The sequence below is a fragment of the Amphiura filiformis genome, chromosome 6 (genome assembly GCF_039555335.1).
Source record: "Amphiura filiformis chromosome 6, Afil_fr2py, whole genome shotgun sequence".
In the NCBI taxonomy this organism is placed as follows: Eukaryota; Metazoa; Echinodermata; class Ophiuroidea; order Amphilepidida; family Amphiuridae; genus Amphiura; species Amphiura filiformis.
This window is the reverse complement of record NC_092633.1, coordinates 33,462,548-33,478,813: the sequence shown is the minus strand read 5'-3', so window position 1 is coordinate 33,478,813 and position 16,266 is coordinate 33,462,548. Positions and strand designations below refer to the sequence as shown.

Below are 16,266 nucleotides of genomic sequence, written 5' to 3'. Positions count from 1 at the left end.
ACAGTGATAATTGCACATTATTAATCATGTGTGTATGTCAGTATTTAGTGTTCAGGAGTACAGCAAAATAAATTCTTTAAACCTATGTGCAAGGTTCATCAGTAGTTTTTCACTATGGTAGGTAGGGCAAGATATATATAACTAACATAATTATTATTATTATTATATCCTATTGTTTTTCTTTCTCTACTTCACTTTTAGTAATATAATCTAGACAACATAGACAACATTACGTCACTGGGTGGGAAAAACCTCATGTACTTTCTGCCCTTGAACATGGATAACGCAAACCATTCAATATAAAGTCTACACCTACCAGGCTTTATCCATTTTCAAGGGCCAAAAGTAAATATCAGGTGTTTCCTGCATGTACTTTTGGCCCCTGAACATGGATCAAGTAATCTCTTCTATATAAAGTCTTCACCTACAAGGGTTATCCATGTTCAAGGGCCAAAAGTACATGAGGGTTTTCCTGCCCAGTGGCGAATTTAGTTTGTACATTAGTAGCACATCTTAATATAAGCTTTCTAATATCCCTAAAAGTTTCTTTATTAATGTAGCAACTGGTTTCTTTCAAGAAATCTGTCCAATTTTGTCATTAATTATGACTTGTACTTTTATTGTGGTGCTACAAAATATGTACCTGGGTTCATGGTAAAAATGCTAAACTTCTTTCAAACTTGCATTTGAACATTTGTTAGATTATAAGTTTATAGATTTCCTAAATGATACAGAAGTGGATCGTTTGAAATATATTATCAAGTTGCCCAAATTCTGATTTGAATTGGAATGTGGTTGTACACTGTGATCAGTAGCATAGCCAGGATTTTGGTGTGACGGGGCAAAGCCAAATTTTTGTCCCCATTTGTCAATTTTTGTCCCGTTTTAAGGACACTTCATGCAAGCACACAATGGGCTATTCCATTTGAAATTCATACTCCACCTGAGGAAGATTATGAAAATATCTTCCACAGGAGTATGAATTTCAAATGGAATGAACACATGAGCAGCTCTATTTGAAACTCCCTCTCCCTCTGTGGAAGATTCAGGTAGAATCGTTCTCAGAGGAAATTCAAATGGAGCTGCCTAATGTGTTCATTCCATCTCAAATTTATACTCCCATGTTTCCAAAATCTTCCACACGGGTAGTGTGAATTATAAATGGAACAGCCCAATCGGAGCATGCCGGGAGCACTATTTTGTCCTCCATGAGTGACATGGAAATAGAGTCCAGGCTCTTTGATGTAACCATTTTGGGAAATTGAGTATATATTTGAAAAATAATTATAGTCCAGTCAATCTAAACAAATTAGTGGTGTCACTCACCACTAATTGCAACAGAATTGTTTTCACTTTTATACATTTTAGAGATGTCCCCTGAACATCATACCAAAAATATACTAAAATATACTTGGCTGAAAGGTAGTTTTTGGCGGAAAAAGGTCATACAGGGTCAAATTTCAAAATTGCTTTAATCTTTTTAAAACTATACCAAAGCATTCCTCTAGTCTTAAGGATTCAGAAAAAGTATAGTTTGTCATATCTGTGATGTACCATTCTCAAGTTATAAGCAAAAAGGTCGAAGGTCAAATTTTGGGTTCCACATAGGTCAATTTCGAAAAAATGCTCCGATCTCTTTAAAAATGGTCTCAATGTGTTCGTCCTTTAAAAACACTCCAAAATAAGAATAGTTTGCCAAAGCTTGGATGTTTCATTACCTAGGTAGCAGGGTAAAAGAGGTCATTGACCATTGAACTCTATTGACCCCGACCTAGTTTTTGATGTTACGCATGTTATAAACAACCTAAATAGTGCAAATATTCTTTACATGAATTATGTTTGCAAGCCGAACAATTTGAGACCATTTTGGTTAAAATCAGACAATTTTTAGTTTTTTGACCTCTGTTGAACCCAACATTTGACCTTTGACCTTTTCGGTTATAACTCAAGAACCGTACATCACAGATATGGCAAACTATATTTTTTCTGAATCCTTGTGACTAGAGGAATAATTTGGTATAGTTTTTTTAAATGATTGGAGCGATTTTGAAATTTGACCCTGTATGACCTTTTCCCGCCTAAAAACTACCTTTCCACCAAGTATATTTTAGTATACTTTTTGTATGCTGTTCAGGGACATCTCTGACATTTATAACAGTGAAAAAAATTCTGTTGCAATTAGTGGTGAGTCAAAACCCACTTTGACTGGACTATTAAGTAGACCCCAGTGTGCAGTAACATTAGGTAACCAACAAACCATGGTATGCAAGTGTCATAATAATACTGTAAACAGAAAGCATGGAAAACAAAGTTACACAAAATAAAATTTCATATCTTGTGATTGATAAATTGAAGTATAGTGACTGATCATTATTTGAGTACTGCTTAATTGCCCTGTTAAGCAAAATTCAGTGTTTACTATATAGCAGATTCAACCCATCGTGGGACGTTTTCCCAACAAATCCCGGCTGCAGGTCAATCATCTGCCAGTCATGCACAGCGTGATATGCGTGATCGCCCGGTAGCATGAATTTGTTTGAAAAACGTCCCAGGATATGGGGGAATCTGCTATAACATAAATATCCAAAGGGATGTATTTTATGAATTTTTTTGCACAAATACCAATACACACTGAACAGTGTATACTGTGTTATCAATACCATACATCCTGTGCTATCAGGTGTAGATACTAGTACACACTGTACAGTGTAAACTGTGTTATCAGGGGTAGATAGCAACACACACTTTACCATACATTCTGTGCTATCAGGTGTAGATACCAATACCCACTGTACAGTGTATACTGTGTTATCAGGGGTAGATAGCAATACACACTATAGGGCCTATCATATGCACTGTGCTATCAGGTGTAGATACCAGTACACATTGTACAGTGTATACTGTATTATCAGGGATAGATAGCAACACACACTATACCATACATAATGTGCTATCAGGTGTAGATACCAATACACACTGTACAGTGTGTACAGTGCATACCATGTTATCAGGGGTAACAGTGCATACCATGTTATCAGGGGTAGATAGCAACACACACTAAACCAAACATACTGTGTTATCAGGTGTAGATACCAGTACACACTGTACAGTGTGTACAGTGTATAACTGTACAGTGTATACTGTATTATCAGGGATAGATAGCAACACACACAATACCATACATAATGTGCTATAAGGTATAGATACCAATACACACTGTACAGTGTATACTGTTTTATCAGGGATAGATAGCAACACACACTATACCATACTGTGCTTTAAGGTGTAGATACCAATACACAGTGTACAGTGCATATTGTGTTATCAGGTGTAGATACCAACACACACTAGGCCTATAGCATACATGCTGTGCTATCAGGTGTAGATACCACTACACACTGTACAGTGTGTACAGTGTATACTGTATTATCAGGGATAGATAGCAACACACACAATACCATACATAATGTGCTATAAGGTATAGATACTAATACACACTGTACAGTGTATACTGTTTTATCAGGGATAGATAGCAACACACACTATACCATACTGTGCTTTAAGGTGTAGATACCAATACACAGTGTACAGTGCATATTGTGTTATCAGGTGTAGATACCAACACACACTATACCATACATACTGTGCTATCAGGTGTAGATACCAGTACACACTGTACAGTGTATACTGTATTATCAGGGATAGATAGCAACACACACAATACCATCCATAATGTGCTATAAGGTATAGATACTAATACACACTGTACAGTGTATACTGTTTTATCAGGGATAGATAGCAACACACACTATACCATACTGTGCTTTAAGGTGTAGATACCAATACACAGTGTACAGTGCATACTGTGTTATCAGGTGTAGATACCAACACACACTATACCATACCATACATACTGTGCTATCAGGTGTAGATACCAGTACACACTGCACAGTGTGTACAGTGTATAGTGTATTATCAGGGATAGATAGCAACACACACAATACCATACATAATGTGCTATAAGGTATAGATACCAATACACACTGTACAGTGTAGGCCTATACTGTTTTATCAGGGATAGATAGCAACACACACTATACCATACTGTGCTTTAAGGTGTAGATACCAATACACAGTGTACAGTGCATACTGTGTTATCAGGTGTAGATACCAACACACACTATACCATACATACTGTGCTATCAGGTGTAGATACCAGTACACACTGCACAGTGTGTACAGTGTATACTGTATTATCAGGGATAGATAGCAACACACACAATACCATACATAATGTGCTATAAGGTATAGATACCAATACACACTGTACAGTGTATACTGTTTTATCAGGGATAGATAGCAACACACACTATACCATACTGTGCTTTATGGTGTAGATACCAATACACAGTGCATACTGTGCATACCATGTTATCAGGGGTAGATAGCAACATACACTATACCATACATACTACTTTTTGTACATTACAATGCATACATCCGGTAGTATGGCCATCTATAATGCATACTGTACGGAATAAAGCGTAGTATCAACAAGTCTGTCAATAGCCTTGGATTGAGCATGTTATGTGCAAGATGGACTGAAAACCAATTGAGTATTAGTCTTAGAAAGCAGGGGCATGAACCCGGGACCACAGTGGTGCAAAGCAAGGAGAGAATCACTACACTAGCTCCCTCTTGCAGTAATCACAACAAACAACAAGATATTCCAATCAAATTTTATTCACATTCAAGTCTTACATAGAATAATGAAGATTTTGTGCTAGTATTAATATAACAATGATAACAAAATGTGCAAGTTTTACTAAGGTATTATATATACAGTGGTTATATGCTGCTATAAGCAATTTACTTCATGTGATCTTCTAGCATTCCAATGTGAAATACATTAAATAGTCTTTATCATTTGCATCTGTTTTTATACATGTATATATCAATTTTGTTATGTACAGTTGTAAACGTTTAGAATCATTATGAGTGCACACCAGTAAATAGGAATCTCCTATATCTTTTGGAGGAAAAATCAGTGTTTTTTTTCCTTTTTTCGAAAAGTGATAACAGTTTATATAAGTAATACAATCAAAAAAGGCTTAAAACCCAACTATTAGACTCTGATTCATATTTAATCATTTAGGCCTGGGTACTATATTGTCTATGAAAAATGAGCAAGATCTGACTTTTTATTAAGATTTGGCTAAGCTTTTAGAATGTGTTACATTTCAAAAACACTGCTATTTTCAAGCTGACATAAGCTGTATGGTGTATAGGGTGATCTATTGAAGTCATTGAACTTTGTATGTTTTCTCTGCACTGGCTGTCTTTATATGACTTTCAACTTGCAGAAAGAGTAAGTCTTGAAGAGCTGAGTTGTTCTCAGGTCAAGTAAAGTCAATGGGGACTATTTACTGGTGTGCACCCTTAACGAGACAAGATCTGATCCAATCGGACCAAAGTCAACAGTAATGAAAAAAGAACAGAGCAAAAATATGATTTAAAAAAAAGAAAGTTAACAAAATTTCATAACTTTGCGACCAAGTATGCCAGGGATGTCAGAATTTCAACATCGGTAAACAAAAGTTAGAAACTGTAAGGCCAAATAAAATAAATAACATGAATATTGTCCAGACTTTCTCAGAATTTGGTGAGAGAGGCCCTTATTATTTGTTAATTTGTTACAAATTTACTATTCATTTCTGTGTAAAATTGCAATTGCAAAAGTTTGAAAATCTTCAAAAATCAGTGAAGGCGGGGACAATATACATGTTTTTTTTTTTATATTTTACTTGGCCTAATAACTAGATTTCAAAAATTCTGACTTAGGTCTGAGTGGATCAGATTATGTCCCATATGCTGAAACTTTAAAAACAATAATAAACAGGAAAAACAATCAATCAATACACCCCATGGGGTGTTAATTCATTAAAACAACAAGATATGTGGCTATCAACTTTGTTCATACAAATACTCTTCAGCTCACTATACAATGTAGCACATGTTTTCAACATCAACATGACAAAATACGATTTTGTTGTTGATGTGGTATCTGGGGCTCATTTCACAAAGACTTACATTAATCTTATGATTGATTTAAAGTCATAATGTACGATCTTATAATATGAATTTGGTTAATTTTTTTCAAACCTGATTTTTTTTTTTGCATATTTGTAATGTTTACACATGTCACAACTTGCACCTAAATGGAATCAGTCAAATTTGTTGTGTTTGTAGGTACACAGGAGCAAAGTTAGACATAAAGTCATAATTCAAGAAATTATGACTTTATGTCCGCCCATAGAACTGCGTGTTAAACGGCCAAAATAACAAGCAGTGTTTCTTTCACGTTACCTCGTTATTTCAGCTCAAAATGGACAGAAACCATTCCCTTATCATTATTACTAGTTTTATTTCAGCATTTTGAGTATATAATGACAAATTTAAAGGAAATAGTACATTAAGCATTTAATAGGGGATTATGTGTGGTAGATCATTGTAAGATTGATCGTAAGGTTTTGTGAAACGGGCCCAGATCACTTTCATGATGCTACAACTTGTGTCGTCTGCTACAGAGCACAAATCCAATTTTTTTTTCATGAACTATTTTGCTCCTATTTGGCTTTTCCATTTAGAATCCACACTCCCCCTGTGGATGATTTAGGAAATATCTTCCACAGGGGGAGTAAGAATTTGAAATGGAATGAACACATTGGTCAGCTTCACTTAAATTTCACACACCCTCTGAGAAAGATTCAACCTGAATCGTCCACAGAGGGAGGGTGAGTTTCAAAGAGAGTTGGTTAATGTGCTAATTCCATTTGAAATTCATACTCCCCCTGTGGAAATATATTACCACAATCTTCCACAGGGGCAGTGTGGATTTTAAATGGAATAGCCCATTTCATTTTGTCATACCCCCTAGTTGAAACAATCATGCATACACCATGCGAGTGAAATCACTGGGACAATGGTACATTTTAAACTAAAAGTTTTAAACACAGTTTACCAACAATTATACAATTAGAATCAAATTTGCAATGCTGCATTAGAATTAGTCAATTTGAGGAATTACGGAGCCAACATTTGGGCCAATTTGGGAAGAAAATGCTTCATTTGGCGTACCCAATTTCCAGAGAGAGTAAACACTGAACACCATGTATGTTCTCATGAAATACAGGACACTATCTGCGGTCTAGTGCTGTATTGCATTCAGGCTTCATGTATATGGCACCAGACCGTAGATATTTAACAGGGGATACGGTAACTAATAACTATTTGTACTTGATAGATGTATGTTAGATTTCAAAAACATTTTAACAGTTGCTATTCATCTTCACTAATTAATCTAGATTTTTTCGGAACTAGAGATAGATGCCGTTGGTGGCGTTTGGCCAGATGAAGGGGGCTATACCCGGCTACCTGTACATGTATTGACCCGTGATGTCACACAGACATCACGGGTCTATTAGATCTGTCGATTAAATGCACTTTTTTGGCCCAGATCTATGCTGTTTCGTATATTTATCAGCGTTTCCAACCCTTTTGAAACCATTCTAAGGCATTTCATATGCTACAATGTCAAAATTGTGGCTACATCATAGATATCTGGGGCATCTCAGATCATTACCTGGTCTGAGTATACGAAAGTAATTCAGGTGTTCCATCAAAGCTTTCGTCGTGTGCTGCCACCTAGCGGTGATTCCAGGAACTTGACATCCAGTTTGGTTCAACTATTGTTAGTCCCTTAGAGATGACTTGAATTAAAGGTCTTTTACAACCCTTGGATCTCTCAAAAATTGTCTAAAGGGATCAGAATTGGTTTGAAACAACGCATTACATGCAGTATATTGCATACTCTTTATTGTACTTTTATTTTGCTGTACCTCAATTATTTAATTCTAATCTGGGGGCATACATTCTGTACAGAATCCGGAAGTATATTGATCAAGACACCTGTGCCAATATTGTCAGAGCCATGATTTTATCCCGCCTGGACTACTGTAATGTTTTGTTCAACAATATTGCGCAAAAGGATATTGATCGATTACAACGGCTCCAGAATAAATGTGCCCGCTTAGTCTTCTTGTCGCCGAGACGCACTTCCATCAGTCCCCTGTTGAAAGAACTCCATTGGCTTCGTATAAAGGATCACATTACTTTCAAAACTCTGCTTTATATATACAAGTCACTGAATGGGCTGTGTCCCCGGTATATCGATGAGTGCCTAACTGTTAAACATCCTCATGAGGGCTCAGTCACCACACGTTCGGACCACGGCTACAATCTTCGTGTACCAAGGACGAACAAGGGTGTCGGGGACAGGGCCTTTTCAGTGGTTGCTCCTTACAAATGGAACTCAATCCCCCTAAATATCCGCAGTGCCCAAACTGTCACTGGGTTCAAATCCCTTCTGAAAACATACCTTTTCTCATGATGTTGCTTTTGTTTGTTTTGTTTTGTTTTCTGTGCTTTGTATCCTCTGGCATTAGGCGCATTATAAATGCTGTGTTACTTACTTACTTACTTACATATCAAATATACTTATATAAACTGACCAAACTCCAAAAATGGGCAATAAGAACAATTTTTAATAGTCATTGTAGAAGTCATACCCGACTTTCATTTGCAAAATACAGGGTGTCCCAGAATGATCTGTACCGGGAAAGATGGAATTTTTTAGGTATGAAGGGCATGTTGAATGGTCATATTGTTTTGCATTTTAAGTTCTACATATAGTTAGCTTTCTCAGATTTTTTAGTTTTTAAAAATTGGACGTTTCTATTAGAAGTTATAGAAGATTGCGTAAAAATGGTGAATTCTAAGTTTTGACAACGCAACCTATTTTGAAAATCCGTAACATTACTAACCGTTCAGCACAAAGTTATTTGGAAAAAGTTATGCAGGTATTTTAGTTGTGCCCTGTTCATATTTCCACTAAATAGCCGATATCTATCTATTATTTATGACGTTACTGAAGCAATCATTATATGGAATTAAGGATTTGTGGCCTAATCCCATTCTCTCTTTGGCGGTAGTTTTAAATATAGTTATTGTGGTGTGAGGTCCATGTCATTTGAAATGCTTGCAGAGATCGAACTGGTTGTGGTACAGAAAAGTCGGCTCCTCAATTTACTGTACAGCAGCGTGGATTTCTTTCAAAACTTACTGGCAAACCGGCAGCTATGTTGAGACGCAAAGAAGATTCATTAGACGATAGTGTATAACGTAAAGAAGTTTGACGAGCACGGAACTGTCAGGAATCGGCAGAGTGAAGCTTCAGGTGCTCGTAAGACTGCAAGAACTTGAGCGAACATTGCAGCTGTCCGGCAAGCTTTAAGGCGGGCTTTAAGGCGCAACCCCAACAGTAGTTGTCGTCGAAATGCTGTGCCAAACATCCCACGTTCTTCATTTAATCGTATCGTGCCATTTTTCAAAGGTATCCGAGTCGTTTTTCATCGATTTTACATTATTGCATGCCACGCCAAAACAAATAAAGGTAGCGTGCTGAAATTAACAGAATAAGTAGGAGACATATCCAACATTATAATGCTGGTATCAAAAATAGATACACTGCCCGTCTTCTATTTTTAGTTATTTTTGCAAACACGGTACAAATCATTCTGGGACACCCTGTAGAACATTTTAAAAGTAGAAAACATGTATTCTCAGGCCTTATTGGCCTTCCTGCCTTTTCCACCATATTGTGTTTGTTTATTTGTGATGTAGTTGTTAAATATTTATATATATGGAAATAAATGAATGAATGAATAAATGAATGAAATTACAACACACCTTTGAATCGAAGTTTGCCGGGCGGATAGCAAAATTATGAGGTACGACTATTTTGCCCCCATGAGTGCCATGCAAACATGGTCGAGTCGGTACTCTTTAATTCTGCCTCATTGGTTTAAACACAGTGGAGTGGAGGTAGCCTAAGGAAGAAAACTTTAAAAGTAATATGGGTAAAATCCACAGGAGTTAACTGTTTGTGAATTCTATTGCTATAGTAAATTTTTGGGAAAAGAATGGGAAAAAATTGAAACTTTTCTCTCAGTCCAGTCCATTACAGAATGATCCGAATAGGTGAATGTTTTAGGTAAGGACACTTGGTGTGGCTGCAATATTTACCAATCACTACTATTTTCATCAAATTCTAACAAGCAAATGTAAGGCTAATGAAAGTCGATTTTGAGTTTCCCATCACCCACCCTCACTTCATTTTCTGACCCTCACTTAAATTCATTATTGTCATTTTCCAAAAATAACAATATTAAAACTGGTTATATTTGCAAAAAAAAAGATGAATATGCATGCATTTTTAGTGGAAAATCAAAACCAAAACATTCATTTTGCTACCGACTTTGCAACCTCTTTTTAGTATACTTTTAAATCTCACTTGGGCTAAACATCCATCTGAGTGAGTGAGCGGTAAATAACAACATGTTTTACACTTGTATTTGGTCATATAATGACAGTCGGAAAAATAATGAATAGTGAATTATGAAAAAGTTACATCACTTGTTTTCAAAAATTATGTGACTGGAAACTCAAGATCGATTGTCAGTAGCCTATTAAAGATAACATCCACCAAGAATACCCAGTGCACTCCTAAACATTAAGATTTCATTTTGATGTACAACATTCAAATGTATAACATTTACACATCATTGGAAGGAATATCACCATTATTACATACAATGCCTAGTCAATTACTATGGATCACACTGGCCTCATTCCAGTGGCATATTTCAATAACCTCAATTAAATAATCATAGTGAAAAATTTGACCTTAAGTTGCGAGTATGAATTTTTGTACTCAACTTTTCAAAGGTCATTCAATGAATGTACCAATGTATTGGTATTAAAGAACTGTGCCCTGATAGATGAGCATGTTGTGGATCCTAGTGAATGCGATGATTTACATATTTGGTGATGTTAACTTCCAATATAATATCCCTGTAGTGGGTACCAAAAGTACAGTTGGAACAGTAAAAATGATCCATATAATTTGTTTGACAATAATGTCAGCAACTACCTCAAATAAAATGGTTATTATTTATCCGCAGAGCTGTTATAGAAATAACATGCTTCTATACCACTGCCTTTTGATTGGTTAATCTATCTGCGGAAATTATCAGGCAAGCCACGTACAAATAGCAATAGGAAAATGCAGGAAAATGTATAAAATTGTAATCATCCCAAGTACAGTTGTATATATACCCACATATAATCTGAACCCATTTCAGAAATAGCAGAAATTCCCATTACAATTCCACCTCATTTTGTTTCTTTGCTAGAAAGCGTACTACTTCATCGGAATATATGACATGTGTCAATGATACATTGAACAAGATTTTTTTTAAAGGCTAGCAATACCCGTAAGCATATTTTATGTTTAGAAAGTTCATAATAACCCCACTCAATATATCACTCACATTGAATGTTGAAGCAAGTGGGACAACATTGGGGCTATTCCATTTAAAATCCACACTACCCCTGTGGAGGATTTTGGAAATATCTTCCACAGGGGGAGTATGAATTTCAAATGGAATGAATGCATTAGCAGTTCTATTTGAAATTCATCCTCCCTCTGTGGAAGATTCAAGTTGAATCTTTCCCAAAGGCTATATGAAATTCAAATGGAGCTGCCTGATGTGCTCATTCCATTTGAAATTCATACCCCCCCCCCCCTGTGGAAGATATTTCCAAAAATCTTCCACAGGGGTAGTGTGGATTTTAAATGGAAGAGCCCAAATTGGTACATGGTACATGTAGCACTATGGATATTATTAGCTCCTGTACTTTAATGACACCTTTATATCATATTAACACGTGCACAGGCAGAATCAAATTTCAACTTTATTTGTAGCTTAAAATGCAGATTTGCATAAATTATATTGAATTTTCGATGCTAACTCAACAAAATATTCATCTATCTGCAGCTCATGTTACATTATATTTGGACTGAAAGTGCAGTAACACTGAATGTTGACTTACTTCATGAGGCAAATTTAACTAAAAAACTTGTTTCATGTTGCTAGCATGGAGCCATGTATAGTTTCAAATCAATAATCATATATATATACACTCCCCCCACACACCCCCACCCACACCAAACACACATCCTTAAAAAGGAGATGTGTTAATTAGAAATGTCCTCGGAATGACTCCTTGTGCTCAACATACCGTAAACGTTCACTCAATGGCGCACCAAATTAAGGGTATGTGCTCTTATTTGCTGGTGGGATTTTTATGGGGCATTTTTGGTTTTTGTGCCTAAAATTCCAGTTATGTCAAGGGAGCCCATAGCACCATCAGGCAAATGTTTACGGTACTATCTTAATTTGCTCCAATATAACTGGAGTGAGAGTAGGCCTATGTGTGTGAATGATAGTTAAAGTCCATGTGCAAGTTTGATTATGGACGCATAATAAACTATTATGTCCTCGGACAGTGGGTATATGTCCCCTGAAAGGTATGCTTCCAAATTAAGGTCCTCGGACATAAATTTTTGCAAGTGCACCCCTACACACGCACCCCCACACACACCTCCACATGAATTAATAATGCCCGTCAATCAATTAAATAAACTAGCTGTGCATTAAAATATATTATACATGCATACAACTTGTGAATAAATAAATGTAAGGAAATCAGGCATTTGCCACAGATAAGCAAAGTTAAGATTATTTTACATTACAATATTGAATATTCAATCAAACATAATTTTAACCAAAATACTAAAATCAATTCTTCCAATATTAACTGATCCACTCGTGCAGGCATGTGTAGAATCACTAACAATTTTTATTCTTGGCACACAATTCCATGAAAATTTCTTTTTGCTTAGCGTGTAGGCTCCCTCATCTTTGATCTTTGATCAACTCATCATGCCATCTATGGCAGTTCCTGTTGCATATAAAAGGTACATGTAGCAGTCAGATGTGATGGGTTGTAAGTCTGAACAAACCACTAAGTATAGTGTGAGTAATTTACTACAAATGGGCTATTCCATTTAAAATCCACACTACCACTGTGGAAGATTTTGGAAATACATTCCACAGGGGGAGTATGAATTTCAAATGGAATGAACACATTAGCAGCTCCATTTCAATTCCATACACCCTCTGAGAAATATTCAACCGGAATCTTCCACTGAGGAAGGGCGTCTTTCAAATATGGAGCTGCTAATGGGTTCATTCCATTTGAAATTCATACTACCCCTGTGGAAGATATTTCCAAAATCTTCCACAGGGGAAGTATGGATTTAAGTTGAATAGCACAATGTGAGTAAAGATCTACATTTTTGTATGGAATTATATGCGAAGAATAAAACATTCTCAGTTGTAAATAACACAACAACAAACCATGATAATAGTGCTTTTACAAACAACAAAAGAACCAAAGAATTCAACAAAAGCAGAACATTAGCAGGCGACAAAAGCAGAACATTAGCAGGCGATAGAAAATAATTGTGTCTTATGTGATGTTTTAAAATGATTAACAATCTGAGAGTTCTTTATACATGTATGTAATGGTAAGCTCCACAGCAGCTGAAATGAGTATCCCATCATGCATTGCAGTATATTCTGTATGCCCCATAGCAAATGTATACAAAATATAAACAAGAGCCGCTTAGATATTGAGAGCTATATATGGATAGTTTCACAATACTTTGTGGGTCATATTTTTGCAAACAAACGTCTAACCTCCGATTTAAACGAATTATTTCAAGTTGAAGTGAGGGATTTTGTGTACATTTTCTATGGCACATTCAGTTCTATTACGGTACTGCAAAGCATAATGGGATACTCCCTTCAGCTGCTGTGGGTAAGCAGCAGCAATGGGAAATGAATGGTGATCATACTGAGTTGATGGTGATAACCTGGTTAGGCAAAACTGAGTGAAGGAATGAAAACTAAGTGTTGGAATATATTGACTAATAAGTTCTAGATAATATAGGAGCAAGTCTGTGAATACAATTATATGTTTTTTAAAAGCAAACATATGTTACAAACAGACTAGCACACTTGAATTGAAGTTAGTGTCAACAATAAACTTAAATAATAATGAATGCCTAACTTGTGTCTTCATATCACACAAGACATGTTGATGTTGTGTCAACATTACACGACATCACCCCCAAAAGGGGGCGCTAGTCTGTTGTAACTACTCTCAAGAGTAAAAATTTGTGTTTGATGAACTTGTTAAAATCAAAAAGATGTACCACCAGTCTGGTCATTCCAAGGTGGCAAACATTAATACTGAGAATTTAATATCTCACCTACAAATATTTTTGCTGAGGGGTACTCTCCGCCTAGTTATAATATGCCCTACACTATAAGGCCAGTAATAGAAATAATGAACTTGAGATGTTAAAGTGAAAACCAATCGTTTAAAAAAAAAAAATGTTTAAAAAAATCTTACCCAATTTGATATCACCACATCCAAATATGGGAGGGGGAGTACTCAAGTTTGGTTTTGGTAGGGGTGTGCCACTGAGAATTTGAAAGTGGACCCATCAATATACCAATTTTTCAAGAAATTTGAACCCATCGATATATCAAAAGTCAAATTTTTGGCCGAATTTTATCCAAATTGCCTTAGTTTTTACCAACTGAGGCAAAATTGGGCTACTTTTTTAAAAAATGAGAAAATTTTGAAAAAAGGACCCATCCATATACCAAAATTTGCCTAGAAAAAGGGATCATTGATTTACCAGAAGGCCCAAAATGCTACCCACGTTTGCGGCACATCCCGTATGGTCATTTGTACTGAGTACCCCCCTCCCGGCATACAATGCTTTGATTAAAATATTAAAAACAAATAGAACATGTAACACTCTTATTTTCAAAATATAATATTGTTCTGAAGGTGTTGCATTTATTCAACTTATTCCAACTGGAATTTTTTTGTTTAAACTCTTAGTATTATACACTTATGCAAATAAATATCCATTCATAGTCTGATAAGATAGCGGCTGTATTAAAACCATTAGTACAATTTTTTTTCAAGTAAAATTTGAAAATATAAACTTGCTTATATATAAAATTTAGATAATACATGTTTTTACATGGCATATACATACTTGATCTATTCATTTTGTGGAAATATTTTACCTTTTCTGGAGATAATTGGTTTACTACTTGCAGGCTTTTTTGCATGAATGTTATCAGTAAGGTACCTGGGGTGTGAACTTTTTAGGAGTGAATTTAAACTGAAAAAAGCTGACAAATTGGGCCAAAACTCACAAAATAAGACTCACTTCAGGGTTCAAATCCAAGATGGCAGCACCCATGACAAACAGTGAGTTATCGGTAAATACTACAAAATTAGTTTTATTGACCACAAATTAAAAAACAAACTGATACCACAGCCCATTAGTCCGAAAAGGGTTACAGTTAGGGTTTCGGGCATTTTACTTTAGAATTAGAGTTATGCATAAGGTAAGGGTTATGGTTATGGTTAGTATAAAGTTATGGCTATGTTTTGGGTTGGGGTTAGGATTCTATTTAGGGTTAAGATTAGGGCTTAGGTTACATATTTGGGACCACCCCCCCCCCCCTTCCGAAGAAAATGCCAGCCCCCTTAGGGTGAAATTTAGTTTTAGGGTAAGGATTAGGGTTTATAACTAAGTTATTGGGTTTTCGGACTAATGACCCTTTGGACTATTGACATGTAACACATAATTCTGTTACATCGACATTGTGTTATTGTCATTATTGCCGGTACATCAAGCAGGGTCAGAAATTCACAACCAAGTGCGAGAATCCTTGTGGATTCTCCCAGTGGAATTTTGCAAGAATCCATGGATTCTCGCAATATAACTTTGTATGATAAATTGAAATATTTACAAGAATCCATTTAGATTCTTGCAATTTTGTTGACGAGAATTGCGAGACTGGATTCTCGGATTCTCACCGAAATTCTGACCCTGATCAAGCCACCTGTGTGATCAAAATCTAGAAAGTCCTTTCTAAAATTTATATTAATACTAACAAATTTGACTATTTTAATATTTAAACAAACTAGCCAATTAGTTTCACCAACATTTTTAAGAAAATCACGAAAATTGGAAACAAATGGTACCAATCAATTTGATACAGCTTTGATCAAAATATACTTGTACAGAAATTTACCGACTTGACCAATTATGACCTTGTGACACAAAAGCACAGTAACTGACAAAAGTCTCTTTTATTTGTGTTTGATCACAGATGATAAACTCTATTGTAATCATTCTCTGAACTA

The 16,266-nt window shown here is 35.8% G+C and overlaps 1 long non-coding RNA gene across 1 annotated transcript; it reads left to right on the top strand.

Annotated features, from left to right (window-relative positions):
• Window positions 1–217: 217 nt before the first annotated feature.
• Window positions 218–2,349, top strand: LOC140155310 (uncharacterized). Its single transcript, XR_011859370.1, has 2 exons — window positions 218–1,289; window positions 2,219–2,349. It is a non-coding gene; the product is annotated as an uncharacterized lncRNA (long non-coding RNA).
• Window positions 2,350–16,266: the final 13,917 nt, after the last annotated feature.